Genomic DNA, 27,944 nt, shown 5'->3' on the forward strand with positions numbered 1-27,944 from the left:
CACCAGACAACTCTGTGGCTATATAAAGAACAGACTGACACAGTTTTGCTGTTACTTGTCATAAGCACCAAGATCTGCTGCTGAGAGCTCTGCCCACATCAAAGGTTCTTTCTTGCAAGACCAATGGACCGCCCGGCCCAGACCAGAAGATTCTTTTTGTCTGCTTCGTTCTCCCTGGACTGGTTCCTTTTCCCTTTCTGTCCCCTTTCTCTTGATATTCAATGTCACTTTGTTATGGAATATTTAATCTATAACGTTTGTTTGTATGTTGATTAAGTATACTATTATGTATAGTTTGCAATATCAACTGACCTATGGAATGGCTTGAGCCTGTGTGCCATAGGCTCTGACTACTGAGTGAACAGGAATTACTAAGGAGAATTGTCTGCTTGGAAGTTCCTTGTAGCTCCCGGCTTTTGTGATTGAAATAGCATCGATATTGGGAGGCCAAGGTGGGCGGATCACAAGGTCAGGAGATCGAGACCACCCTGGCTAACAGAGTGAAATCCCGTCTCTACTAAAAATACAAAAAATTAGCCGGGCAAGGCGGCGGGTGCCTGTACTCCCAGCTACTCGGGAGGCCGAGGCAGGAGAATGGCGTAAACCCGGGAGGTGGAGCTTGCAGTGAGCCGAGATCGCGCCACTGCACTCCAGCCTGGGACAGAGCGAGACTCCATCTCAAAAAAAAAAAAAAAAAAAAAAAAAAAAGAAAGAAAGAAAAGAAAAGAAAAAAAAGAAATAGCATGGATAAAAGCCTGACGTTGTGGAAAGACACAAACGTTCATGAACCTGGTTATTTCTGACCTTGCATCACTCATGAGAATCACTATGTTAACACTTCAAAATTTGATGGTTTCTCACTCCATAGAGCTATTTTAAAAATACAATATTCTTTGTGCAATTACTCTTTGCTTTCTTTTCTGCTGACCACAGTACTTTCTTTGCTGGCATTGTATAACATTTTCATTTCTCTTCTATTTTTCTTTCCTTCACCTTCCTTTTCTCCTTCCCTCTTTTGTCTTTCCTTTCTCCTGTTTTTATACCATCCTCAAATGACTAATTCCCCTAAGCATGAAACCTGAAATCTGGTGTATACATTTTCTTGTTTCAAGTTTTTTTTTTACAGTTTGTTTGTTTATTTATTTATTTATTTATTTATTTAAGTTTAAGTTACTTCTTTTCTTTTCTTTTCTCTCTCTCTTTCTTTTCTTTTCTTTTTTCTTTCTTTCTTTTTTTTTTTTTTTTTTTTTTTGAGATGGGGTTTCTCGCTTATTGCCCAAGCTGCAGTGCAGTGGTGTGATCCCGGCTCACTGCAACCTCCATCTCCCAAGTTCGAGCGATTCTCCTGCCTCAGCCTCCCAAGTAGCTGGAATGACAGGCGTGCAACACCATGCACGGCTAATTTTGTGTTTTTAGTAGAGATGGGGTTTCACCATGTTGGCCAGGCTGGTCTCGAACTCCTGACCTCAAGTGATCCACCTGTCTCGGCCTCCACAAATGCTGGGATTACAGGCATGAGCCATGGCACCTGGCAAGTTACTTAATTTCTTCACCTGACCTAAAACCTAATCACTCTTACCTCAAAGTCAGTGAGGAACTATGAAACATGGATTTATATTTAATAACAATAGTGGAGACTCAGCTACCTAGGCCTTTCAAACTTGGAGATACCACTATTTTAGTGGGCTTCAGGTTTTTTGTGATTAAAATGAGGAAATAATATCTTCCTAATTTACTTTACCAGGTTGTTAAGAATATCAAATAATACTATACACAAAGAGAGAATTATCTGTAAATATTAACATGTTTTATAAGTAAAGATGATAACTGGCATGACTAAATTAAAATTTATTATCTTAATTTGCTATAATTTATCTCATATCTTTTCTTTCTCTTTCCCCAAACCATATCTTGCCACCACTGATAATATTGCTCGTATTTATTCAGGTATCCATTGTTCAAGTATTCAATCAATAAACATATATTTATTCAACTCCTACTATATCTACCTCTCCTAAGAAAGCAATACCCAGGGTGTACCCTGTTATGGACCTTTAAAGAACTAACAATATAGAGGAAGTGGCAGACAAATACAAATAAGATTGTAAAAGGCAGCAGCAAAAATTCCACCGCTAAAAATGTTCAAGGTTATCATCTTAGGGCACCTACAACTTCTAACTTTATATTCACTTCCCTCTCCAAACTATAATCTTCTTTTTTAAGGAACTTGAGATAGTTCCTCACATAGAGGCAGACAATCCCATTTTAAAAGAGGCTCTAGATTGTAATGTTCAGATATTAATTTATTTTGGGTGGCTTTGAAATTATGAAAAAGACTCTTAAGGTCAAAAGTAACAAGAATTTATGACTTTGTGCCATATTGATGTCATAGAGCTTGGTGATAAGTGACTGAGAAAATAGTTATCAAAATCCTAGCAGGATCTTCCAATGCAATGATAAATTCAAGAATACCTCCCACAGGAACATATAAAGAAGTGCATGAGTTTGTGTCCTTTGTAGGGACATGGATGCAGCTGGAAACCATCATTCTCAGCAAACTATCGCAAGAACAGAAAACCAAACACCTCATGTTCTCACTCATAGGTGGGAACTGAACAATGAGATCACTTGGACTCGGGAAGGGGAACATCACACACCAGGGCCTATCATGCGTTGGGGGGGATGGGGGAGGGATTGCATTGGGAGTTATACCTGATGTAAAGGACAAGTTGATGGGTGCTGACGAGCTGATGGGTGCAGCATGCCAACATGGCACAGGTATACATATGTAACAAACCCGCACATTATCCACATGTACCCTAGAACTTAAAGTATAAAAAAAAAAAAAAAAAAAAGTGCATGATCCTTTTGGCCTATATCAAGTCAATTGCATATATGCCAGTATGGCTACTTTATCTGAGACATTTCAGTATCCATTCTAACTTCTAAATATGAAGATTGTTAATTTTTCAAAGGAATCAATGTATATTTTATACAGAAAAGAGCTTCAGCTATGCAGAGCTTTCTTACTTTTAAAAAAGTAAAGTACTATTTTGGATACGATCAGTATTTTGACAAAATCTAACACATTTTATGTCTGCCACTTAAAATAGTTTAATTACTAAATTAGAAATCACACATCAACTTACTACTAGAACGAGGCTTCTGCATTGAGATATTTTCAGTAATACTATTATTCACAATTTGGGAAATAAATCTAATTTTGAAATGTTTCAACATAGTCCCTTAATGATTTTACTATAATGCAAATTTCATTGCTACATGGCAATAGGTGATGAGGCTTTTGATCATAATACCTTGCTAACTTCTATATTCATATTAAATCCTGTATAAAAGTCACTTAAAAAGAAATGTTGAACCATGTCAACATGTCTGCAACAGTATCAGGAGCCTTAGGGAAAACCACAGACTCAGTTCAATGAAGCAGTCAACGTAGTTCTCCACACAATATTGGCCCCCACTAAGCGTTTAATATCTGGTAAAATGATCTAGTTAGTTTTAAAAATGGGTGAAGTAGGTACCTCCTGATGTGATTTGGCATGTACTTTTAGGAGAGAAATTTTAAATGTGGCTCATTTGAAAGAGACAAAGTGAAAATCAAACAAGTCAGTAGATCGAAATTTTACACTGTATCTTCCAGGCTACAGATTTGAAATCTTACAGATAAATTCTTCATACAATTCGAACATCTTTTCATGTCACTAATACAAATTCCTGTGTCTGGTTTAAGTATAGGAGAAGAGTATAAAAGAAAACAACACTTTATAGAACTATTTAAAAATGATATGGTTTGGTTCTGTGTCCCCACCCAAATCTCATCTTGAATTGTAATCCCCACATGTTGAGGGAGGTACCTGGTGGGAGATGATTAGATCATGGGGTTGGTTTCTCCCATGCTGTTCTCGTGATAGTGAGCGAGTTCTCACGAGATGTGATGGTTTAAAAGTGTGGCACTTCCTCTCTCTCTCTCTCTCTCTCTCTCTCCTGCTGCCATGTAAGACATCCCTTGCTTCCCCTTCACCTTCCACCATGATTGTAAGTTTCCTGAGGCCTCTTCAATCAGGCAGAACTCTGAGTCAATTAAACCTCTTTTTTAAAGTAAATTACCCAGTCTCAGGTAGTATCTTTATAGAAGTGTGGAAATGGACTAATACAGAAAGTTAGCAGGAAGAAGCGAGAAGGCCCTTCCTATGTAAGATTTAAACAAATGAGTTTTAAAAATTCAGAACCTCCAGGACCAATGAATAAGTGCTTATTTCTCAGCTATGGAAAAATCTATGACAATCACATATGGTTACATATACACTCCGTTGAATTTCTTGTCCTCCTAAGGTTAATGGCACGCCCAGTGCTATCACACACAGCCCATGAGAACAGGCAATCCTCAGTATCTACTGACCTCTTTGCCTTCTTATGTCTTCCTGGTTTTCATCCAACCTTCATCTACTTTTTGGTTTTTCCACCTCCTTTCTCTGTGTGTATATCATTTAAATACAGATAGTATATATCTCTGAATTCTGCTCTAAATTCTTACATTTGTTCTCTGGACACAGATCTTTTCCACTGTTGATCTTATTTAATATCATGGGCTCATATGCCATTGCTAATGATCCTCAAATGTGTAAATCCAGCTGAGGTCTTTGCCTTGAGCCTTCCAACTAAAAGTTTCCTGGCTCCTCATTCAATTCATACCTTAAACTATGTTCATCCTTCCCAAAACTTATTCTGTTTTCTTATGCTTCTGATTATAAAGGAATAGCTTCACCATTCAGTGTCCAACACAGAAATCTGTGCATTATATTTGGATGTTTCCTTTCCATATTCAATCAATGCAAGCAATCACCCCTGCAATGTCTGAACTACTTTCAAATTTCTGGAGTCAGTCCCCTCTCCTTATAGCTGATTTTAGGTAAATGTGATTCCTTTTAGGGATTACTGCCATATTCTTCTAAAAGTAATACCTTCCTTAAGTCCTTGTGGCTTTGTGACTTATGCAAGCTCCCTCAACCCCAGCACAAAATATCCAAGTACTAATCCTCAGAACCTGAGAATGTGTTATTTTATATGGGAAAAGGTAGTTTGTAGATATGATTAAGATTAAATAATTTAATTTGGGGAGATTAGCCTGGATTATCCAGGTGAGCCCAATCATATCACATAAATGTTTGAAAGCTGAGACTCTTTGCCAGAACTGTTCTATCGATAAGTAAAAGACATGATTATTAACACTCAGAGTTGGGGAAGAGGTTGGGGAGAGAATGGGCATCCTGTCTCTTAAGAGGATTTGACCCAATTATTTTTTAGCCACACCTTCCTTCCCATTTCCAAAGCCATCTGATCGTCTGGGGACTCTTTAAAATCTTTCCCTCTTGCTTATTTAGGATTCCCTTTCCCTGTCTGTTATTTTACTGGCCTTTGCTTTCAGGCATTCAAATACTCTATCTCCTACCACCTGTTTTTATACTTGTAAGTGTATGCCTTTTATTGTTAATGTATCTTTAGTATAATTTTAGGAGGTTTGAAGAGGGAGTTTGGCAAAATGTGTATCTTCAATCTGCAGTCTTTAAACGAAAACCCACCCTCTCTAACTTTCTTTCCCATCTAAGCCATTTAAGAAAATCAGTCTCGGCCGGGTGCGGTGGCTCAAGCCTGTAATCCCAGCAGTTTGGGAGGCCGAGACGGGCGGATCACGAGGTCAGGAGATGGAGACCATCCTGGCTAACACGGTGAAACCCCGTCTCTACTAAAAAATACAAAAAACTAGCCGGGCGAGGTGGCGGGCGCCTGTAGTCCCAGCTACTCGGGAGGCTGAGGCAGGAGAATGGCGTGAACCCCAGAGGCGGAGCTTGCAGTGAGCTGAGATCCGGCCACTGCACTCCAGCCTGGGCGGCAGATGGAGACTCTGTCTCAAAAAAAAAAAAAAAAAAGAAAAAAAGAAAATCAGTCTCTACTCACTTGCTTCTTTCTACACTGGCACATCTGAATGATGCTGTCTTAATGTTAAGACTTAGTGGAAGCAGGGCAAATTTTATAGAACCAATGCAATTTGGAGATATAATACCTTTGATACATATTGAAGATTTATATAAAATGCAATATCAAAAATAGTACCTTTTTGGAAACCAACAAAAAGAATCCCAAACATATATTTACCTAGAGAGGTTGGAAATCCAAGAGACACTAACAGAACATACATTTTTAAATTAAAATAAAGGAAATTCCTCTATGTTTTTTGCTTTGTAATGAGCACAGAAGTTTTCAGTTTTAAGCAGGAAATCTACGGTCAGATGTCAAAGACCAATTTCTAATAACTGTCAGGTTTACCCTTTTCTTAGCTCCATATTTTATACTCAGTAACTATATATGTAATATATATAACTTTAATCTTCCCTAATTTTTTGGAGAGGAGTCAGACTTAAAATGCAGGTTTTCAAGGGACTTGAATAGAACCTTGTCTAAAATGCAAAATAGGATTTTTTTAAACATCTATGGTATGCTTCAATATTTTTCCTTATATCCTCATGGTTTTCCTGGCTTCTTAGATAGGGGTGGAGATGAACAAGTTAAAGAACAAAGGCAGAAGGAGAGAAAGAGAGAGAGAGGAAGTGTAGATATAAAAGTCACTAATAATGATCACTTTATTGATATGTAAACCAAATCTTCTTAAATCTTTTCCAAACTGAGTCTTAGTTCTCTCTATAATTTTTTAAGATCAGCTCAAATTTTATTCAAGTAAGACATTTGTCTTTATTTTGGCCCCAGTCATGGATGTTATGAAGTCACCATTAATCTGTTGCAAGAATTCCTTTAAGAAAAGATATTTGATTTTAAAATAGAAGTGTGTTTCATAGAAGCCTTCAATTATAAATTGTAAATTTTACAGAAAACAGAATCTGCAATGAGACCAATACTAAATTGCTCGGAAGGTCACTCTGCCACTTGAGCCAATAGTCTTTGGAGTCAATCATAGTATTGTTTGTGATAGGAAACATGACACTTTCTAAAGAAAATTCCTGATGACCAACCTAATGATTTGCATGCAAGTGATAGTCAATAACTTGACAAAATAAGTATGTAGATGGAATGAAGAGAAGAGATACAGAAAGCATAGTAGCAAAGATTTGATTTTACTTTTTTTTTTTTAACTTTTTTTTATTATTATACTTTAAATTCTAGGGTGCATGTGCACAACATGCAGGTTTGTTACATACGTATACATGTGCCATGTTGGTGTGCTACACCTATTAACTCGTCATTCACATTAGGTATATCTCCTAATGCTATCCCTCCCCCCTCCCCCCACCCCACGACAGACCCTGGTGTGTGATGTTCCCCTTCCTGTGTCCAAGTGTTCCCATTGTTCAGTTCCCACCTATGAGTGAGAACATGAGGTGTTCGGTTTTTTGTCCTTGCGATAGTTTGCTGAGAATGATGGTTTCCAGCTGCATCCATGTCCCTACAAAGGACAGGAACTCATCCTTTTTTATGGTTGCATAATATTCCATGGTGTATGTGTGCCACATTTTCTTAATCCAGTCTAACATTGATGGACATTTGGGTTGGTTCCAAGTCTTTGCTATTGTGAATTGTGCTGCAATGAACATACGTGTGCATGTGTCTTTATAGCAGCATGATTTACAATCCTTTGGGTATATACCCAGTAATGGGATGGCTGGGTCAAATGGTATTTCTAGTTCTAGATCCTTGAGGAATCGCCACACTGTCTTCCACAATGGTTGAACTAATTTACAGTCCCACCAACAGTGTAAAAGTGTTCCCATTTCTCCACATCCCTCCAGCACCTGTTGTTTCCTGACTTTTTAGTGATCGCCATTTTAACTGGTGTGAGATGGTATCTCATTGTGGTTTTGATTTGCATTTCTCTGATGGCCAGTGATGAGGAGCATTTTTTCATGTGTCTGTTGGCTGCATAAATGTCTTCTTTTGAGAAGCGACTGTTTATATCCTTCTCCCACTTTTTGATAAGGTTGTTTTTTTCTTGTAAATTTGTTTGAGTTCTTTGTAGATTCTGGATATTAGCCCTTTGTCAGATGAGTAGATGGCAAAAATGTTTTCCCATTCTGTAGGTTGCCTGTTCACTCTGATGGTAGTTTCTTTTGCTGTGCAGAAGCTCTTTAGTTTAATTAGATTCCATTTGTCTATTTTGGCTTTTGTTTCCATTGCTTTTGGTGTTTTAGACATGAAGTCCTTGCCCATGCCTATGTCCTGAATGGTATTGCCTAGGTTTTCTTCTAGGGTTTTTATGGTTTTAGGTCTAACATTTAAGTGTTTAATCCATCTTGAATTAATGTTTGTATAAGGTGTAAGGAAGGGATCCACTTTCAACTTTCTACATATGGCTAGCCAGTTTTCCCAACACTATTTATTAAATACAGAATCCTTTCCCCATTTCTTGTTTTTGTCAGGTTTGTCAAAAATAAGATGGTTGTAGATGTCTGGTATGATTTCTGAGGGCTCTGTTCTGTTCCATTGGTCTATATCTCTGTTTTGGTACCAGTACCATGCTGTTTTGGTTACTGTAGCCTTGTAGTATAGTTTGAAGTCAGGTAGCATGATGCCTCCAGCTTTGTTCTTTTGGCTTAGGATTGTCTTGGTAATGCGGGCTCTGTTTTGGTTCTGTATGAACTTTAAAGCAGTTTTTTCCAATTCTGTGAAGAAAGTCATTGGTAGCTTGATGGGGATGGCATGGAATCTATAAATTACCTTGGGCAGTATGGCCATTTTCACGATGTTGATTCTTCCTATCCATGAGCATGGAATGTTCTTCCATTTGTTTGTGCCCTCTTTTATTTTTCTGAGCAGTGGTTTGTAGTTCTCCTTGAAGAAGTCCTTCACATCCCTTGTAAGTCAGATTCCTAGGTATTTTATTCTCTTTGAAGCAATTGTGAATGGGAGTTCACTCATGATTTGGCTCTCTGTCTGTTATTGGTGTGTAAGAATGTTTGTGATTTTTGCACATTAATTTTGTATCCTGAGACTTTGCTGAAGTTGCTTATCAGCTTAAGGAGATTTTGGGCTGAGACAATGGGGTTTTCTAGATGTACTGTCATGTCATCTGCAAACAGGGACAATTTGACTTCCTCTTTTCCTAATTGAATACCCTTGATTTCTTTCTCCTGCCTGATTGCCCTGGCCAGAACTTCCAACACTATGTTGAACAGGAGTGATGACAGAGGGCATCCCTATCTTTTGCCAGTTTTCAAAGGGAATGCTTCCAGTTTTTGCCCATTCAGTATAATATTGGCTGTGGGTTTGTCATAAATAGCTTGTATTATTTCGAGATACGTCCCATCAATACCGATTTTATTGAGAGTTTTTAGCATGAAGGGCTGTTGAATTTTGTCAAAGGCCTTTTCTGCTTCTGTTGAGATAATCATGTGGTTTTTGTCTTTGGTTCTGTTTATATGCTGGATTACGTTTATTGATTTGTGTATGTTGAACCAGCCTTGCATCCCAGGGGTGAAGCCCACTTGATCATGGTGGATAAGCTTTTTGATGTGCTGCTGGTTTCGGTTTGCCAGTATTTTATTGAGGATTTTTGCATCGATGTCCATCAGGGATATCGGTCTATAACTGTCTTTTTTTGTTGTGTCTCTGCCAGGCTTTGGTATCAGGATACTTCTGGCCTCATAAAATGAGTTAGGGAGGATTCTCTCTTTTTCTATTGATTGGAATTGTTTCAGAAGGAAAGGTAACATCTCCTCCTTGTACCTCTGGTAGAATTTGGCTGTGAATCCATCTGGCCCTGGACTTTCCTTGGTTGGTAAGCTATTAATTATTGCCTCAATGTCAGAGCCTGCTATTGGTCTCTTCAGAGATTCAACTTCTTCCTGGTTTAGTCTTCAGAGGGTGTATATGTCCAGGAATTCATCCATTTCTTCTAGATTTTCTAGTTTATTTGCATAGAGTTGTTTATAGTATTCTCTGATGGTAGTTTGTATTTCTGTGTGATCGGTGGCGATATCCCCTTTATCATTTTTTATTGCAACCATTTGATTCTTCTCTCCTTTCTCCTTTATTAGTCTTGCCTGCTTTCTATCAATTTTGTTGATCTTTTGAAAAAATCTAGCTCCTGGATTAATTGATCTTTTTGATGGGTTTTTTGTGTCTGTGTCTCCTCCAGTTCTGCTCTGATCTTAGTTATTTCTTGCCTTCTGCTAACTTTTGAATGTGTTTGCTCTTGTTTCTCTAGTTCTTTTAATTGTGATGTTAGAGTGTCAATTTTAGATCTTTCCTGCTTTCTCCTGTGGGCATTTAGTGTTATAAATTTCCCTCTACACACTGCTTTAAATGTGTCCCAGAGATTCTGGTATGTTGTGTCTTTGTTTTCATTGGTTTCAAAGAATATCTTTATTTCTGCCTTCATTTCATTATGTACCCAGTAGTCACTGAGGATCAGGTTGTTCAGTTTCCATGTAGTTGAGCGGTTTTGAGTGAGTTTATTAATCCTGAGTTCTAGATTGATTGCACTGTGGTCTGAGAGACAGTTTGTTAAGATTTTTGTTCTTTTACATTTGCTGAGTAGTGCTTTACTTCCAACTATGTGGTCAATTTTGAAATAAGTGCGATGTGGTGCTGAGAAGAATGTATATTCTGCTGATTTGGGATGGAGAGTTCTGTAGATGTCTATTAGGTCCGCTTGGTGCAGAGCTGAGTTCAATTCCTGGATATCCTTGTTAACTGTCTGTCTCATTGATCTGTCTAATGTTGACAGTGGGGTGTTAAAGTCTCCCTTTATTATTGTGTGGGAGTCTAAGTCTCTTTGTAGGTCTCTAAGGACTTGCTTTATGAATCTGGGTGCTCCTGTATTGGGTGCATATATATTTAGGAGAGTTAGCTCTTCTTGTTGAATTGATCCTTTTACCATTATGTAATGGCTTTTTTTTTGCGTCTTTTGATCTTTGTTGGTTTAAAGTGTGTTTTATCAGAGACTAGGATTGCAACGCCTCCATTTTTTGTTTTCCTTTTGTTTGGTAGATCTTCCTCCATCCCTTTATTTTGAGCCTGTCTGTGTCTCTGCACGTGAGATGGGTCTCCTGAATACAGCACACTGATGGGTCTTAACTCTATCCAATTTGACAGTCTGTGTCTTTTAATTGGAGCATTTAGCCCATTTACATTTAAGTTTAATATGGTTGTGTGTGAATTTGATCCTGTCATTATGACGTTAGGTGGTTATTTTGCTCATTAGTTGATGCAGTTTCTTCCTAGCATCGATGGTCTTTACAATTTGGCATGTTTTTGCAGCGGCTGGTACCAGCTGTTCCTTTCCATGTTTAGTGCTTCCGTCAGGAGCTCTTGTGGGGCAGGCCTGGTGGTGACAAAATACCTCAGCATTTGCTTGTCTGTAAAGGATTTAATTTCTCCTTCACTTATGAAGCTTACTGTGACTGGATATGGAATTCTGGGTAGAAAATTATTTCCCTTAAGAATGTTGAATATTGGCCCCCACTCTCTTCTGGCTTGTACAGTTTCTGCTGAGAGATCCACCGTTAGTCTGATGGGCTTCTGATTTTACTTTTAAAGTGTAAAATTAAAGCATTATAAATGTCCTTCCCTCAACACTAACCAAATATGCTGAATAATAGCTTCTAACTTTGGCATATTACCAGACTTCTATGAAAAATAGTCCCTGAGATCAGTCTGAGAATAAAAGAAGAAAAAATAAACAAGCATTGAAAGCAATTGAAAAGTTATTTATGAGCATTCACAGATGACATTTACTAGAATATGAGAGGAGTTAATAAAGTTTTGCCTTGTCTATGTATTACATAGAACTTCAATCTGGGATTTTTGCATAAATAAGAAAATAAAAGTTGAATATGATTAGTTGGCAAGGTGATAATGAGAACATGTTCTGACACATTTATAGCTTGTCCAAAACACATTGATCAGAGGATGAACACATTTGGACATATGGGTTACGGGTATAGCTATTGCATCACTATTCACTTTGGCCTGGGTTCAATGTAAGGCTACTACCTAAGCATTTAAAATTAGAGTTTGTCTCTGCTATCAAGGTGATGTGTTATCCTAAGCAGTAATGTGAGTCTCAAAAGTGACTTACAGGTTGTCTTGAAGAGGTCATTCCCTGACATTGCCAATGTGAATCACAAGTCACAGAAGTTTAAAACTGGGCCTGTGATGCAGAAGGGAAAGCAGAAAGTGGTGTTGAAAGCTTGACAGATTTCTGCTTTCAGAAGTCAGTGGAGATTGGATTAGACCTGAAATCCTGGTACCCAAAAACAAGATTTTAAGATCAGAAGAAATTCTGGCCTAGTTCAAAACCATTCCTGATGTGGGAGAAATTGTTCGAAGTAGTATAAATTTGGGGAGCATCATGGGAAGTTGGGGGACCTACATCAGAAAATAGAGCATGTCTAGCCAGAGGAGAGGGCCCAGATGAGAGGGCAGTTAGCAGCAATTAGGAAACATGAGTAAATATTGAAGAAACTGGGACTAAATGAAGAGGTTTATGACAGGATTTACAAATGTCTGAAAGGCTTAATTGTAAGCAAAGAGCAAAAAACCTAAAAACTAATATTCCCTGTTTTGAGAGTTTTTCTGGTTGGACCCAAAGGGCAGACCCAGGAGTAAAGCAAGATATTTATAGGGAGATATAATTTAGTTAAAACAAGAAAGGCCTTTCTAAGAATTTGGTTCTCTAAAATCAAGTGGTGTACATCAGGAGAAACTATATGAATAGTTTACAGTCTCAAGGAGAGTGATAAAGCAGATCTAGGTCATGTGGGTTGGGGAGAGGGGTGAGGGACAGTTAAGCATCAGAGCACATTGAATTTCATGACTTCTAAGGTCCTTCCAATCCTTTGAGTTAGCAAATGACATGACTTGGTCCAAACGCAAACATGAGGCCATGTCTACCTCATGTGTCACTATTCTATGAACCATTATTTTCTCTAGATACTTTGGCAATGTAGATTAAATACAGCTTTCATTTGATTCATATATTTACCTAAAAGAATATATAATTCTATTGATAGTGACAGGAGGCAGCCAAATACCTAGGCAGATAGGGGTGGGTACCCAGTAAAACCCCACCTCCAATCCAAAGATATTTTAAAGCCTGAAAGCCAAGTCAAAACTTAAGTACTCAGAGCATATTAAGAATTTGTCTTCCTGTTTGGTGTGTTTTCCTCTGATTGATCTCCCCTCTTCACCTATTTTACATATACCTAACTTTTCCTAATTGGTTTTCTATACTGTCATGCCCACCTTTGAGTGGTGTTTTTGCTGTAAACCTTTTTGCACACTCACAAACCGTCAGCATGCTCTACCCATCCTGTGCCTATAAAGACCCCAGGCTCAGTCACTAGAGGAGAATATGGCCTAACTTCAGGAAAGGAGATGGCTTGACTTCAGGGAAGGGACAATCTGACTTTGGGGAAGACAACCTGAGCTTCCCATCCTCTCTCCACCAACCCTCTCCACTGAGAGTCATTTTTACTGCTCAAGAAAATTCTCCACCTTCGCCATCCTTCAACCATCTATATGACCTCATTCTTCTTAGATGCTGGACAAGAGTTCAAGACCCACTGAGTGTGAGTATCCAGAAAGACTGTCACACTGGCCCTTTGCTATGACTGGTAGAGAGCAGTTGCCTCTCATGACGAGGCAAGGGGCCAACTGAGGTGTTAACACACTGCTGTCCAAGGACAGTAGAATTAAAAGAACACTGTAACACCCCCTCTGGGGTTTTGGAGTCACGAGTACCCTCACCTGGGCACCACCATGTTCCCCTCAAGGCGACATGCCTGGTCTGACCACAGACCCTGCATGGAGCTTGCTCCTGTGTCAGTGCCTGGAGCAGCCAGCTGAGTCCCGCATTTGCTCTCTCACATACTCCCTCCCATAATGGAGCACAGCAGGCCAAGCAGAGAGGGGCATTCCTGCTGTGAGTCCAGTGAGGGGGCCAAGAAAAATCCTGCATCACTATAATAATTCATAATTTGAATATCTTTTTTCTACAGGCATATGTCTTTATAGAAATCTCAGCAGGAGATAGGTATAACCTAATTCATCAGCTTTTTTTTTTTAATCACATGATACAGGTGTCAAGTTAATAAAATGTAGAATTTGAATCTTATGGATGGCATAGGGTTTCTATTTCATTAGAATGTTTCCATTTAAATTCCTAAATAATCCTTAAAATAGCTGCTTACTGGGTTTTGAATTGAGCCATGACTTGGATGTTGAGTTGCATTCCAGTATCACACAATTTTCCTGCCCTGTATCTCCTGCCTATTCCAGAATAGGAGGTTCTTATGAGGCTGGTAGGGAAGAAGAGATCTGGCTTACTTAGGAGGCTACTAGTAGCATCCAGTCTACATAGATTGCCTTCCTGTGCTTTAAACCAGGGTAATCCACATGCCATCTGGCGTCCACTTGTAAGGGAATAGTATTCTTTTGCCATTCTAGGCTGTTCATGGCAAAAGTCTTAAATTCTGTTGATTCATTTCAGCCTCTGTTTCTACCTTTTCATATTCCACTTCTGCCCTTATGTGATTGTTTACTTTTGACTTCCTTTACTGATTCAGGTTCTTCATCCTTTTGATTTTAACTATGGATATTTTCAGGGTCAGAATCTGCCCTCAGCCTTGGGTACTCTTGCTCCTGGCTGCTCTGAGTTACTCATCTACATTATCAACACCTGGTTTGGGTCACTATCTTATTTGACCAGTCCCTGGATCTACTTCTTGGTTTACATTAAATACTCATCAGGATGGACATATAGCGGTCACCTTCCAAATTATTATAAGTGAAGCCCAGAGATTCAGGTGTTTCTAAATGCCAAATAATAACAGATCATGTCTTCAACTTGGAATCCTTACATTAAGCTGATGGTTCTGGGTGCTTTATTTGACTGTGACTTTCCTGGGTCTCCTTATCTACCAGATTAATATCTTACTCTATAATATTTTGGAGACCTTCATCCTGCTTTGACTGAATGTCAAAAGAATTTGACCAAGAACAATGATACGACCAGCTCTGGCATGAATGTGGCCATTTATCTAAGTCAAGCACACAAAGCAGGGTTAGTTTTTGAACCTGACTCACAGATTTATGAGAAAATTTAAGTGGGTATCATTTTATCTGAAACTCTATCAGACGAATGCTTAAGCACAATATTTTCCTAGGAGAAATAATGTATTTTGAGAATACTGAGAGAGGAATTTAATGAAAATTAAGGGAAAATAGAAAATTTTAATTTGTTTATACAATTATAGGGAAATTTACATGAAAAAGGTCACTTAAAAATGAACACAAAGAAAACAGAAATACACTTCTCTGTTTGCACCATGTAGAGGATGAATTTGTTTCTGGACAGGTTTACAGCTCTCTAACCTCCTGTCTTCTAAATTTCCAATTAAAATATGAGCACAGGGAGTAGGGGAATGTGTTTGTTTACAGTTGGCAAAAACTGATTTCCTGTTTCTAAGAAAAAAAAGCTTTTCAAAGCCTTTTTGGACTTCAAATAGCTCTTGCAAAACAGTATTTTGATGATCTAAGTGTAAATGAATCAGGAACATATGGATTGGATTTCCATTGAGATATACATGGGTTTAAACATAAGCTGAAGAGAATGCCTAGTAAGTTATACTTAGAATTGATAAAAACAAAAGTGTAGTGCATTTTTCAGAACTTGTTTTGAGACACCTTATGTCCCACCTCCCAGCCCAAACACTGGGAGTTTATTTTCTTTTCTTAAGAAATCTTTTATGAAAGGTGGATGTTACCTGTTCATTACTGAAAAAGAGTCAAGTTTTAAGGAGCAGGCTTCCAAGAGATGTTATTACATGCATCTACCTATCAGAAGGAGTGAAGAAACCCTCAGGGCCACCAACACAAATAAATTATCATTTTGATATTTTTTCTTGCCCTTTCTACTTTCCATTCTACTTCCCTGTCCTCAAACGGAAGTATCTAAGCATGGGAGGCTAGAGAATGAAATCTTGTAATTCCCAAAGCATGCATGCCCAGCTATAGCTTTCATTGCATTTATAAAGGTGGCTATACAATAGTTGCAAAAATATTTAAAGTGAATAGTCTCAAAAATATGCCATCCTCTGTCCTGGGTGATATTTAAAATTGCACTAGGGTCCATCTTGATACAAGATGTTATAACACTAAATAATTTGGGATTAGAAATTCTTACACATAGAAAAGATGACTACATGGTTAATGCTATTTATATAGCCTAATCCTTTAAGAGTCTCTGGGGTTTGTGAAACAATACAAGAGATACCTCTCTTAGCTACTCAACAACAAACTTGCACCAGATGTTGTTATGAATGCTGTTTGTGTCTCCTAGGATTCAGATACTGAGTCCTAATACCTGGGAATGTGACTGTATTTTAGAGAGAGGGCCTTTAAAGCTGTAATTTTCTTAAAACAAGGTCAGTAGAGTGGGCTCTAATCCAAGATGACTGGTGTCCTTAGAAAAAGAGATTAAGACACAGACAAGCTCAGAGGTTAAGACCATGTGAAGAACCAAGAAGAATGTGGCCATGCACAGGCCTCAGAATAAACCAACTCTGCCAATAACTTTGTTTTGGACTTCCAGATTCCAGAATTGTGAGAAAATATATTGTCATTGTGTAAGCCATCTGGTCTGTAATATTTTGTTATAGCAACCCTAGCACATTAATAGATAAACATATTTGCTCTTCACCATTTACAAATAATTATGACTCTTAACTATAGGCCACTGTCTAGTGTTGTTCCCTATTACACTTGGAAGCTATCTTCCTAGAACCTAAACTTTTGACCATGAAGCTTCCTTCTTGGCTTAAAAGCCTTCTTCAGGCTTAAAAGCCAGGGACTCTATAAACAGCAGCCTACACGAAAATGCATACCTAAGCCAAGACAAGGTTCAGTTCTCCTGGTCATACTGTAATCTGTTCTTAGCATTCCTCTGACAGATGCTGAATCCTATTCCTTTCCCTGATCAGATTCTGTTTTTTGCCCATTTCCCATATGCTCAGTTTATATTTTCAGTTTTATTATTTTCTCCCAAAGGTAGCTCTATTTCCTCAACTATGGCCTGATACCTGTATTCTATTCTCACAGTCAAGCAATGGACTCATGATAAGTCATATTTTTCTCATTAATAAGGAAACTGGTGACATTCTTGCCACATGATGGCTTAACTGCTACACTTTGGAGGCACATCTTCCTCCTCTTCCTTCATCAGCTTGGCCTTATCTGCCCACTCAGGCCTACTGTCTTCTCTAAACTAATCTGAATTTCCTTACAGGCTAACTGCTGCAGGCTCTGGCATCAGAGTGGCTGTGTTCTTGTTCTGACCCCCTTTCATACGAACTAGGTGGGAAATTCCTCCATCTGAAAATAGGGATAATCATAGAATCTATTTCACAGGATTGTTGGGGATTTGAATAGGATGGTGTATGAACAGCACTTAGGATTTCTCAAAAGCTCAGTAAACGTTAGATAACTTGTTAGGAATGATAATGACTTCTCTAAAACGTGAATATGCATTGTTCATTGACAGCAATCCTATGAAGGGGGAATTAGCTCTATGTTTTTGAGATTAAATAAAGACTGAGCAAAACCTGACTGAGTGCAAAAACAATTGTTTTTATGCATTTTCCATCATGGTTCCACCTTGGAAGAGAAAGTCAAGGGAAATGAGCCAGATATAATGATTCACTGTAGCCTAAGTACATCATGGCTTCATTGGGGGCCACTGGGGAGAATAACTCACTTTGGAAAAGGGATTAATATGTTATAACTGTGAATATGGAGAAGCTTTTAGACCTTTCCTTTTAAAAAATATTTAATTTTGTGTGTGTGTGTGTGTGTGTGTGCTGTGAGTTTCTGTTTTACAGAACTTTCTTAAGAAGATAGTTGGAGCAAGTTCCTATAGTTAGAAGCAAACTCATTATATGCTCCAAAGGCCCAAATCCAATGTTCTGACTAATGGATCTGAAATAAAACATTATTTATATCCATATTATACAATGAATGAATTGGCCAGGAAACTGAGGGTGTGTTGATGACTTTGAGTCTTAGTGAATAGGGTGATCTCATGACCACAGCATTCTGCAGAGGTGCATTAGTGCACTTTCATGTCATCTGTGGGAGCCTTGACATTGAGAAGCATGACAGTAAATTACATCATTCAAGCCTTGAAGCAAACCAGTGGAGTTGGGTTCATTCTTCTTGCTCCCCTCTTACTGTATTTTGCTGACCATAGTATTATCTCTGTTTGGAGTGGGGGTGGAGGCAAGAAGCCACAAATAGCGTAAGCAGGAGTTGATGCTTCAGGGGGGTTATCATGGTTGGAGCTGTGCCTTTATGCAATTTCTTGCACTGTTATCTATCATTTGTTTTGCAAAGTGCTAATACACAAAATCATTTGGAAACTCCATCAAAGACAGACGGCACTATGTCATATGAGGCCATGAGACTAAGAGACTGTCTTCTCAAGGGCCAAGTGCAGGAAAATAGGAAGCTTATTTTAAAGATCTTCCTCCTCTATTTGCACCTTCTCATCTAACTGATTTTAATTGTTCTCTAAAGTTATGAGTAGCACAGTTCATAGCAATTTCCACACATTTCCCTAAGAAAAATGCTGCCATAAACACACATAATTAAAATATGTGAAGTATCAGGCTATCAATATTATATTACTAAATAAGACTAACACAATAATTACTCCCAAGGAGGCATGTATAGGTCTTTCTGTGTGGGTGTTCACATATGCAACACTAAAGGGGAAGAAGGCTGTGGCAGGAAATGGTCCCCTTAGGGAAACGTAGGAATGTAATCAAGGGCATTTTTATTCAAAGGAAATGACTACATTGACTTCAACATTTTTCACATGAAGGTTGCAGGATCTTGTACTGACTATCAAGTTTCAGCTCAAAGTTACTAGGCAGAAAGGCTGTCCTCAGCTATAGTAGCCTGGATCTGTAAACTCTGATGCTTTTCTCTATTACTGATTTTAAATTTTGCATAATGCATACCATTATCTGCAAGTTGTTTGTGCATTTTTGTATTTATTATCTCACTTTTCTCACCAGAATGTTGGCTATGTGATAGCAGAAACTTTGTTCATCATATTCATTATTGTGTTTTCAACACATAGAACACAGTCTGCTACAAAAGAGATGTTAAATCACGACTACTCAAGTAAGAAATAAATGATCGATTGAATACCCATGTTGTTAAGAGAAATGTTTTCAAAGAAAAACATGAACCAGCATTGTTCATTCTATTCATAATGTTGGCCACTGGAATTAAAGCTAGTTCTGTACATTAAAGCTTAGATTATCAGAGAAAATGTGTGACTTTTTACTTACCCTTCTCAATTCATGTATTTCTTTTGTGTGTTCATTCAACAAACATTAACACAGCTCTTATTATGTGCCAAATGTAGTACTTTTGAAATGAGGATACTAAGAAGTAAAATACAGTTCCAGCTCTATTTACTATGTAACCAGCAAGGAAAAAATTAAGTAGAAAATAATAAGCACCTGGTAAAAGCTCTTTCCAAGTGGACTGCCATTATATCTATTACCAAAACGTGTGAGAGGGCAATTTTTAACAAATACCATAAGGTTACTTCTAAAAACATAACAAGATTGAGTATATAATGAAGTTTTAGGCTAGAAATAGTTTTCATGAACAGTTGAGTATCAGATAAGATATAATCCAATTATGCTTTTTAAAATTACCACCTCCCATGAAGACACTACTCCATATGGCAAGAAATTTGGGCAGGGAATGTGGACAAACCTCATGATACTTTACTCCGAAAGTTTCAAAGTGGAAAGGTATTTCTTACTCTCTTCCCTGTTCCTTGACTCTGAGCGCAAGTGTTTATGGCAAGCAGAAACTAAGCATATACTCTTTTCTCCTCTTTGATTACTCTTTCCTCTGCAGTCATGATCCTATTTTCTCACTTTCTCTTTTCTCCCCTTTGATTACTCTTGCCTCCGCAGTCATGATACTATTTTCTCACTTTCCACCATCTCAGTTTTTCTATGTCTAGGCTGAAACTGCAGACTTTGGAAACAGTGGGACGAGAAGTTAAGAATTCTGAATAGCGGGACAATAACAGGTAACAAAATGAGGTTTTGCAGGGTATTTTCTCTGTCTAAAGTTTCAGTGATGAGTAAAGAAAACAGAAATGGGAGAAAAAAGCTACTCCAAAAGAACAAAGGTAGCCTCCATGAATATCTACTGGATACAAGCAATTGATCTGTGTTCTGCCTGAGGCCCACAAGTATTCAAAGACTTCAGAAGGAGACTGGTTAATCATCTTAGTGAAAAAGAGCAGAGCCACAGGTGACCAATTTATTCTGTCTGTTCATACAATTCTTAGTCCAGATTATTAAAGAGGATATATATACAAATATATACATATACATAGATACACACATATACATATATACACACATTCATATACATATATACATTCATACATACATATATATATGCTAGGTGATATATCAACTAGAAAGCATACTATAGAACAAGACAAGGGATACTGCACTAAAAATACTTGTAAAACCTAACTAAAATATCTAGAATAATTTTTCAGAAGAGTTCCTATATACTTCAGCAAAATCTAGTGGATAATAAAGAGAAAAAAATGTCATAAGAAAGTTTAGCTGAATGAAAGAACTGTATGAAAAGATAACAATATGAGATGAAAAGGTGAAAAGAAAGAATAATAAAATTATAAAAGAGAGAAAAAGAAAAGTAAAATCATAGGATCAAAATTAAATATGGGAGGTAAAGACAGAAAACAGCAAATTTGATGTTACAGAAAACTAAAATATGGAAGACAAATTTCAATAGAGCTTCCAACATTTAGAAGCAAAAACTTAGAGATTAACATTAATGAAACAGAAAGAAAACCAAATACTCAGACAAATGCTGATACCAAAGAACTGGGAATACACGAGACAGAGGTTATTTTTCCATATCTCACTGAAAAAAATTTTGGAGATTGAGATAGCTTAATGTAGGCAAATCAAAAGGGAAAAATTATTGCTACATAAAATTGATTAAAATATTAATAATCAGAAGACACAGTGGATGTCTATGAATCAATAAAATGAAAAAAATATGTGTAAAGATACAATTCATAGAAAAGGCCTTCCAAAAAGGTGCTCAACTTCACTAGTAATCATGATATCACTAAATTTAAAAATTAGATACCATTTCAGATGTACTAGATTGGCACAATTTTGAAATTAAAGCTTGTAGTAGTAAAGATGTCAGGAAACAAAACTTTTTTAGAGTATTCACATGGATGTACATGGTGACAGTATACTTATATTTCATATTAATTGTCTTATATATGGATACGTCACGATTATTTATCTACTGATGGCATTTGGATTCTGCCTATTCTTTTTCTCCTTAACAATGTCATAAAATGTTGTTATGCCTAGATGGTAAGATTGTGATTGAAGGTTTTCCTTAAAAGAAAACTTCTTCTGACTTATGAATTGTAAAAAAATCAATAAAATAAAATAGAGCATATCACTAAGTGATCAAAGAAAGTTGAGCCATATATGGGTTGGTGTTTTAGTCCATTTTCATGCTGCTGACAAAGACATACCCAAGACTGGGTAACTTATACAGCAAAAAGGGTTTAATAAACTTACAGTTCCACTTGGCTGTGTAGGCCTCACAATTATGATGGAAAGCAAGGAGGAGCAAGACACATCTTACATGGATGGCAGCAGGCAAAGAGCGAGAATGAGAACCAAGCGAAAGAGGTTTTCCTTTATAAAACCATCAGATTTTGTGAGACGTATTCACTACCACCAGAAGAGAATGGGAGAAATCACCCAATGATTCAATTATCTCCCACTGGGTCCCTTCCACAACCCATGGGAATTATGGGAGTTACAATTAAAGATGACATTTGGGTGGGGACACAGGGAAACCATATCATTCCACCCCAGCCCTTCCCAAATCATATTTCCTGACTCACATTTCAAAATCAACCGTGTCTTCTCAACAGTGCCCCAAAGATTTTTTTTTTCTTTTTTTTTGAGATGGAGTCTCTCTTTGTTGCCCAGGCTGGAGTGCAGTGGCACAATCTCAGCTCACTGCAACCTCCGCCTCCCAGGTTCACACCATTCTCCTGCCTCAGCCTCCCAAGTAGCTGGGACTACAGGCACATGCCACCATGCCTGGCTAATTTTTTGTATTTTTAGTAGAGACGGGGTTTCACCATGTTAGCCAGGTTGGTTTCGATCTCCAGACCTCATGATCCGCCCGCCTCAGCCTCCCAAAGTGCTGGGATTACAGGCGTGAGCCACCACACCTGGCCCCCCCAAAGTCTTAACTCATTTCAGCATTAACTCAAAAGTCCAGAGTCCAAAGTTTCATCTGAGACAATGCAAGTCTCTTCTGCCTGTGAGCCTGTAAAATCAAAAGCAAGTTACTTACTTCCTAGATACAATGGTGGTACAGGCATTGGGTAAATACACCTGTTCTAAATGACAATAATTGGGCAAAATGAAGGGGCTACAGGACTCATGCAAGTTTGAAATCCAGAACATTCAAAATAATCTCCTTTGACTTTGTGTCTCAGATTCAGGTCATGCTGATGCAAAATGTGGGTTCTCATGGTCTTGCGCAGCTACGCACCTGTGGCTTTGCAGGGAATATCCCCCTCCTGGCTGCTTTCACAGGCTGGCGTTGAAGGTCTGTGGCTTTTCCTGGTGCACAGTGCAAGCTGCCTGTGGATCTACCACTCTGGGGTCTGGAGAATGGCGGCTCTCTTCTCACAGGGAAGAGCCCCAGTAGGCAGTGCCCTAGTAAGGACTCTGTGTGGGGGCCCTAATCCCACATTTCCCTTCTGCACTGCCCTAGCAGAGGTTGTCCATGAGTGCCCCGTCCCTGAAGCAAACTTCTGCCTGGATATCCAGGCATTTCCATACATCCTCAGAAATCTAGGCAGAAGTTCCCAAACCCAAATTCTTGACTTCTGTGACCTTGAAAGCACAATGCCACGTGGAAGCTACCAAGGTTTGGGGCTTTCACCCTCTGAAGCCAAGGCCAGAGCTATATATTGGTCCCTTTCAAGTATAGTTGGAGTGTTGTGACAAGGGGCACCAAGTCCCTAGGGGGCACACACAAGGACCCTGGGTCTGGCCCATGAAACCACATTTTACTCCTAGGCCTCTGGGCCTGTAATGAGAAGGGCTTCTGCAAAGGTCTATGACATGCCCTGGAGGCATCTTCCCCATTGTCTTGGTGATGAACACTTGGGTCCTAATTACTTATGCAAATTTTTGCAGCCACCTTGAATTTTTTCTCAGAAAATGGGATTTTTTTTCTATCCCATTGTCGGGCTGCAAATTTTCCAAACTTGTTTGCTCTGTTTCCCTTTTAAAACTAAATACCTTTAACAGCAGCCAAGTCACATCTTGAATGCTTTGCTGCTTAGAAATTTCTTCCACTAGATACCCTAAATCATCTTTCTCAAGTTCAAAATTCCACAAATTTCTAGGGCAGGGGTAAAATGCCACGAGTCTTTTTGCTAAAACATAACAAGAGTCACCTTTGCTCCAATTCCCAACAAGTTCCTTATCTCCATCTGAGTCTACGTTAACCTGGATTTCATTGTCCATGTTATTATCAGCATTTTGGTCACAGCCATTCAACAAGTCTCTAAGGAGTTCCAAACTTTCCCACATTTTCTCATCTTCTTCTGAGCCCTCCAAACAGTTCCAATGTCTGCCTGTTACCCAGTCGCAAAGTTGCTTCCACATTTTCAGTTATCTTTTCAGCAGCACTCCACTCTACTGGTACTAATTTACTGTATTAGTCTGTTTTCATGCCACTGATAAAGACATACCCAAGACTAAGTAATTTATACAGAAAAAAAGTGTTTGATGAACTTATAGTTCCATGTGGCTGGGGAGGGCTCAAGATCATGGTGGAAGGCAAGGAGGAGCAAGTCATGTCTTACGTGGATTGCAGCAGGCAAAAAGAGAGGGTGAGAACCAGCAAAAAGTGCTTCCCCTTATAAAACCATCAGATCTTGTGAGACTTATTAATTACCATGAGAAGAGTATAGATGAAACTGCCCCCATGATTTCATTATCTCCCATGGTGCCCCTCCCATAACATGTGGGAATTATGGGAGCTAAAATTCAAGATGAGATTTGGGTGGGGACACAGCCAAACCGTATCAATTGGGTACAGCCAAGTATATAGAGATACTGGTGGTTTAATTTACTCAAACTCAATTTAGAGAAACAAACAAATTCTTGATCTCAAATGTGATAAGTTCTACACATGAGGAAAAAAAGGAATTATGAAAATAATACTGGTGGCCACTATTTTAGATTAGATACTTGAATAAAATATCTTGAAGACATGGCATTTAAGTTGGGGCTAAGATAAGAAAAAGACATCATGTAAAGATATTAAGTAGAGAATCACAAGTATGAGGAACAGTGTATGCAAAGGTCCCAGGGCAGGAAGAGCTTGCCTCTTTTGAGAAACTGAAAGCAGTCAGTGTGGATAGGAGTTTAGCCCACAGAGAGCAGTGGCAGTTGGAGTTAAGTGTGAAGAGTTACAAAGGACCCCATGGTGGCTGTTAGAACATGGTTGACAAAATAGTCTTTAAAGCAAGCCCTCATCTGAATTCAATGTGTGTTTTGTTTCCTCTCCATTAATTTCACACTCTCTGTCCCTTTTCATATCTCTCAGATGACTTCTGCCTTTATCATGGTATTGTGGTAGGTCTCAGTTCTTCCCTGGGCCTGTCATTTTATATGAATTAGTAACTGAATGATGATTATGCCTAAAGGTGTGCTGCTATATAAGCAATGCTGTTTTCATTGATTTGTTATGATTTATAATTTGAAAATTGAGGGAGGATGTTGAAGAGAAGTTGAGTGGGTGAGACAGAAGTGCTAATGGGCAAAGAATATCAATATCTGAATTTCCAAACAAACAATACAAGTTGTTACGTTGTTTATTTCAACAGAATATCAGCCATACTATTAGGTGCTTCAGAGTTGCATATGAGAAGAGGTAACCTGTTTTTCAGTATTTAAAGTGAAATGGCAGGTTTTAGGGATGGAGGCATCTGCACTAGAATACAGAATTCATAACACTGAAACATCCTATCATTGTATCATTCAAAAGGGAAATTCTCAGCAATAAATTAACACATCTATAATGAAACACAAAAGTCAATTAAGAAATATTCAAACCTGATGCATAAAATCTTATGATTTAATCACAAATATACCATTCTAAAACTACATTAATAATAATTTATACTTAATGTAAGATATTCTAATATATCTCCTAAAAGATAGTATATGAAACATGCAGCTTATACATACCCAAAATAAGAATTTACAGTATACATTATTGTATCCTCAGGTATTGCAAAAAAAGTGATATATTTTTAGTTTAATTGCTTGACTGTAATGGGTTCCTTGGGGTGTCACTTTGCCAGCCAGAAACCTCTGTGTCTGGTGGCAACTCTACTTGTGTTTTGCTTGCACCTGCTGGGCTCATTCCACCCATTTGGTCCAGCAGGCTGCACTTGGCTCATACTACTGACCCAGATCCCATACCTGCCAAGGATGAGCCAGGAGCAGAGTGGTGAGGAATGTGTGAGCAAGCGAGCGCAGGGTCCAGCAAGTGTGCACAGCCTGGTATGCTGGCTGCAACAGGGCAGGCATCTCCAGGTTCCAGCACAGGCACTAGTTCCATGTGACGTTGTGGCTGGACCAGGTGTACCACAAGCTGCACTGCTGCAGGCACTAGGGAATACAGTGGTGCCCAGAAGCTTGGAGACACTGGGAACCATAGACCCCAAAAGAGGGTGTCACAGCCCTGACTTGGGGAGCCCTTAGGTTTGGGCTCCCCAAAGGGACACAGATCTTCTCTCCTACTTGTTGCCCACCACGTGGTGAGTGAAAGGGCATGTTTCAGCCCTGTTTGTGTTACACCTCTTTCAGTCTTGCCATTTGGTGTGTCCTAAGTTCTTGTCCCATGTCCAGGAAGAATGAGGTACACAGACAACTGGAGGGTGAACAAGGTGGAGAGGAGATTTAGTGAGCGACAGAACAGCTCTCAGGAACCCTGAAGTGGGTAGCTTCTTTCTGCAGGCAGGTTGTCCCAGTGAGTGTCCAGCTTTCAGAGGAGAGGAGACCCATAGTGGGTAGCTCCTTTCTGTAGGCAGGTCGTCCAGACAAGTGTCCAACTCTTAGTGGAGAGGAGACCCATAGTGGCTATCTCCTTTCCACAGCTAAGTAGTCCTGATGAGTGTGTGAGACTGGTTGAGTCTGGGCTTTTTGTCTGCTCTGAATGGAGAAGTGCATGCTGATTGGTCAATTTCCCAGGGCAGGCCTGGGAAAAGTACCATCCAATTGGTCAAAAGGTTATCCGTGAATTTCTCACTCCCAGTGGTGGACTTTGCCCAGAACCGGCAGCACAGCTTCCAGGCTTCAGGCTGTCCTTGGCTTGAAAGTGAAGTTTCACCAGGGACCTGCCCCATCCTGCCTAGGAACCTGGCTGCCTTTAACATGCCACTCATGGCACCCAGGCTGTCCCTACCAAGAAGTTCCCATAGGCCAGTGCTGAGCTGCCCTAACCCCCACCCGCCTTCCTGTGCTCCTTGGCACCAAAGTCTGAGGGGGCTAAGGCAACAGGAGGCTGGTGTGTCAGTGCTGCCCTGAGTGCATGCACAGCTGGCTGGGTTGTGACAGTGCCTGGGCTTGGTCACAACTTTGCTCTGCCCTGGAGTGGGCACCTGGAGTGGGGAAAGGCCAGGGAGCAGGACCAGGCACTTTAAGCCTGCAGGGGCAAGGAGCTTCCTGGGCCCCCGAGAGTGCAAGGATGCTAGGGTCTGGAGGTAAGGTCGGTGGCTGCACCTGCACCCAGGAGAGTGGGCTCCTGCCTCACAAACTCAGTAGGGGGCAGGGCTCTCGCCTGTTTTCAGCTACCGCCAGCTCCATGAAGGGCATAACCCTGGCCACGCCTCCCCCACTGCAGCCAGCAACCTTGCAGCTGCCACTTCAGATAGGCTGTTGTTACCATCATAAGGATAATTCTTTAGAGATAATTTCTTTTATTTCTATAATTTTGCATAGCTAACTTTAAAAATGATTGTTGGGAGTTGAGACAACAGAAAAATAATACCATTATTCTAAAAATTTTAGAAAATATCCAAGACTGATCATAGATTTTCACACCATAAAAACAGGATAGAAAAATGAATTTTCATTGTATTTTGAAGTGAAGCTCCATGAACACTGTGCAGTGTATAGAAGAGTCATTTAATGATCAGGCAAAGTAGCATCAATATTTTGCAGAGTTGTTTCACAATTATGAACCAAACAAAAATTATTGATTTTATTTCAGTCTCTTTCTTTCTCTCTCTCTCTCTCAACTCAGTCTTGCTACTTATTAGCTTATTTTTTTCAAAGAATTGGCATGTGACTTTGTTGATTTTCTTTATTGTGTGTAAGATTTTTAAAATCATTGTTTTTATTTTTATAGTTTTATCTCTTCTATTTACTTAGACTTTGATTTCTCTTTTTAATTACTTCTTCAGCCATAACTTAGATTATTTATTTTAAGCCATTATACTTTTTAAATAGTGGCATTTAAAACTATAAATTTTTCTTAAGCTCAGCTTTATATGCATCTGATAAATTTTCATGTTACTTTATTATTACCATTCACATTAAAACATGAATTTTAAGTTATTTTCTTGTGACTTCTTTGGCCTGTGGGAAATTTTTAAGATATAACAATGTTCTTGATTTCAAATGTAATGCTTTTTAGTCCCTGTGTGATTTAATTCTTTTTAGATATTTTAAGATTTATTTTGTGTGTTTTTTTTTAAATAGTGTGTCATT

The 27,944-nt window shown here is 38.8% G+C and overlaps 1 long non-coding RNA gene across 1 annotated transcript in view; it reads right to left on the reverse strand.

Annotated features, from left to right (window-relative positions):
- LOC139357012 (uncharacterized) overlaps window positions 1–27,944 on the reverse strand; it is a 584,556-nt gene that overhangs the window by 247,037 nt on the left and 309,575 nt on the right. The gene's annotated exons all lie outside the window — the stretch shown is intronic.

The sequence above is a fragment of the Macaca nemestrina genome, chromosome 11, assembly GCF_043159975.1.
Source record: "Macaca nemestrina isolate mMacNem1 chromosome 11, mMacNem.hap1, whole genome shotgun sequence".
Taxonomy (NCBI): Eukaryota; Metazoa; Chordata; class Mammalia; order Primates; family Cercopithecidae; genus Macaca; species Macaca nemestrina.